Below are 4,055 nucleotides of genomic sequence, written 5' to 3'. Positions count from 1 at the left end.
GCTCAGACCTGTGTAATCAAATGCTTAATGAAATACATGTTGTAAGATACAAAGTAACATTTGTCTAACCCCGCCACCTGAACTTTAATCTATTTCGAATTATAATGGTTAAGAACAGTTACAATAATAATAATAATAATAATATTAATAATAATAATAATAACAACAACAACAACAACAACAAAAATACTAATAATAATAATAATAATAATAATAATAATAATAATAATAATAATTTTTTCGGAGATGATAAACTTCGCCTATATTTAATGAAAAATAAAGGTTAAACGAATTCAATTGCCTTTCATCGTTAAATTAAAGTCTTAGTAAATTCTATATTGATGAGATGTAAACTTGAAAATTTCTACATATCCAAATCTCTTTCCGACTTCATTTTTAAGCCAATTATATCTTTCGATACCAATTGTCATCATAAGGATTCATTTCATTAATTACTTTAAAGATTACAGTGGCCTATTGGAAACGTCCCTCCCCTAGCGATTTGCCGGACTGGGGTTCGAGTCCCGCTTTAGCTCGATAGTTTCTTGTAGTGTCTGCCACCTCACCATCCTTGTGAGGGAACCTATAAGTCTACCTGCTGAGTTATTAACAGCCACTGCCTGGGCCTCCCTGGCCGTTACTTGGGTGGAGACGGAGTTTTAACGCTGATTATATATGTAAATATAAATATGAATATATATATATACATACATATATATATATATATATATATATATATATATATATATATATATATATATATATATATATACTGTATATACACACATTTTTATTCTGTCTCTATCAGGTAACTAAATTACGTACAATTTTATTATATGTTATATATATATATATATATATATATATATATATATATATATATATATATATATATATATATATATATATATATATATATATATAGTTAGTCAGTCTCTAAGCCTCTAGGGCATTGTCCTGCTAGAGCAATGTCACTATCCCTGCCTGTGTCATTCATGAGCGGCCTTTACACATTAAAACCTTTGGATCTTTAATCTTGAATAAACGATATTATTAACATGTTATAATAAACTTACAAACAAACGAATCATGAAGGGGCTAATAAAAGTATAATGAAGGAATATTAAACCTAATTATCTAAAGTGGATATTTAATCACTTCTTTGATCAGTGCTGGATAAGAATATTTGGATATACACGTTAACTTGCCTCTCATTAAAATTTTCCAGACGACATAACCTTGAGATTCCGGTGATTAAGTCTCTCTTAAACTTTAAGGTTGTTCCAAACCTTTGTCAGTGTTCAACTTTAATATTTTGTACAAAGTTCTGGTATTCACGCTGTTCTGTCTAGTTTCTCTTCCTATTGTTTGTTATAAGTTTTTATAGTTTATATAGGAGATATTTATTTTCATGTTATTACTTTTCTTAAAAATTTTACTTTTCTTTGTTTCTTTTCCTCACTGGGCTATTTTCCCTGTTGTAGCCCCTGGGCTTATAGCATCCTGCTTTTCCAACTACGGTTGTAGCTCAGCAAGTAATAATAATAATAATAATAATAATAATAATAATAATAATACATTCCTCTGTACTTTACGCAAGAAACGTATCTGTTAATACACCAATATATTATTTTTGGTCTAAGTATTATGTAGAGATTTTTTCGCCACCAAGATATTATCCATGAAATATATTGTTCTCTAGTCTTGGGTAGTGCCATAGCCTCTATACCATGGCCTTCCACTGTCTTGGGATAGAGTTCTCTTGCTTGAGGGTAAACTAGGGCACATTATTCTATCTTATTTCTTTCCTCTTGTTTTGTTTAATTTTTTTTATAGTTTATTTAGGAAATATTTATTTCAATGTTGTTACTGTAATTAAATATTTCATGTTTCTTGTTTCCTTTCCTTATTGGGCTATTTTCCCTCTTGGGGCCCCTGGGCTTATAGCAACCCGCATTTCCAACTAGGGTTGTAGATTAGCAAGTAATAATAATAATAATAATAATAATAATAATAATAATAATAATATATTGAGAAACAAGGTAGCAATCTACATTCGTTTTTTTATTGAATCAGTTAATTTCAGAAAAATATAGACCATCAGGCCAATCCAAAAATCTATTTCATTTTTATCTTAATACATCATTTATCTATATATCTTTCTCTTTCGAATATTCTTGTCTGAATTTATAATACAATAGATAGTTATTTTAGGAGCTTACATCTTATTTGGATGATTTTATTTGGCAAAATAAAAATTAAATGATCTTTTATTATTTTCTAATTTGCTCTCGTTTACCCAATTTACCGTACTTGATTTTGTTTCCAATTCCATTATCATTTTCTTCGAGTTCTTAGTATCCTATTACACACACACATACACACACACACTTCGATTCTGTACATATACTGTTAAAAAACCGTAATTTTCATCGGGAATTCTCCGTAAAAAATATACTGTTCTCAGTCGTATTTCAGTAAAATACAAGCGACCGTAATTTTACCTTACCTTGTTATAATCTCTTAAGGGTTGGTGACAGTAATATCACACCTTTACGACAATATATCCATTTTTAAAACGGTAAATGTCTGGGAACATTTATTCCATGATTTTTACAGTTTTAATGCAAATTTTTAACAGTGTATGATGGAGAAAGGTTTTCCAATTCCGCCAAAAGCTTCATTGATTAAAGGTATTGCGCAACAGCGTAATACCAGGTCGTATTGTAGCAGACATACTTTGATGAACAATTATAAAAAAAAAAAAAGTTTTTTTTTGTGAAAACCCTGAATCTGTAATGATGGCGATGAAGTTCAATAATTTCCAAAGAGTTAATTCCGAATACATTTGGGCAACTGGCGGAAATAGTACTCGGAAATGTGTGGTAAAATTTTTAACGTTGGTGAAATCGTTGATGAAAAAAAAAAAAAAATGCTGTTCTTTGGGTTTGATGTTGAAAGGCATTTGCCATTTTTTGGACCATTCTCCTAGCTCTATTGGATCCCCTCTTAAGGCTTCTACGTTTTCTGAGTTCGCAGCATTTATGCCTAATTTAGTATCGTCGGCAAATTTGGGTTGGCTATATTAAAAAACGGATAGGTATATTTACATAAAATGCCATAAAATTTGCATATAGAAATGCATGCTTGCAGGCTGTAATATTCCGTAAAATTGTAAACAATAACAACAACAACATTCAACAACAACAATAATAATAATAATAAAAGTAACAATAATAACATAAGAAAGCCATATAATTCCATACAGAAATGCATGCTTGCTTATTGCAATATTCTGTAAAATTGTAAACAACAACAACAACAACAACAACAATAAAAATAATAATAACTATAATAATAATGATGATGATGATGATGATGATGATAATAATAATTTAAAAAAAAATAATAATAATAACTACAATAATATTTTTCCACACTAACCAAGGCTTTATTTACATCATCACCAACACCTCTTCCCTTTTTAAAATTATCTACCTCTTTACAAATTACGAAAAAGAGGCAAGTCTCTTGCCATATTGTATATTCTAACGATCGTAAAAGGTAGATTATTATTATTATTATCATTATTATTAATTATTATTATTATTATTTTTATTATTATTATCATAATAACAATAATAATAATAATAATAATAATAATAATAATTATTATTATTATTATTATTATTATTACAAGCCAAGCTACAACCCTAGAGGGAAAAAGCAAGATGCTATAAGCCCAAGGGCTCCAATGGGGAAAAATATCCCAGTGAGGAAAGGAAATAAGGAAATAAATAGATGATGAGAACAAATTTAACAATATATTATTCTAAAAACAGTAACAACGTCAAAAACAGATATGTCATATATAAACTATAAAAAGACTTATGTCAGCCTGTTCAACCATAAAAAAACATTTGCTGCAACTTTGAACTTTTGAAGTTCTACTGATTTAACCAAACGATTAGGAAGATCATTCCACAACTTTAACAAGATTAAGGAATGTTTTAAATGAAATGACAATAATTTGCAAAAAATGCAAAATTATCCAG

The sequence above is a fragment of the Palaemon carinicauda genome, chromosome 40 (assembly GCF_036898095.1).
Source record: "Palaemon carinicauda isolate YSFRI2023 chromosome 40, ASM3689809v2, whole genome shotgun sequence".
Classification (NCBI taxonomy): Eukaryota; Metazoa; Arthropoda; class Malacostraca; order Decapoda; family Palaemonidae; genus Palaemon; species Palaemon carinicauda.
Note: the sequence above shows the minus strand (reverse complement) of the source record.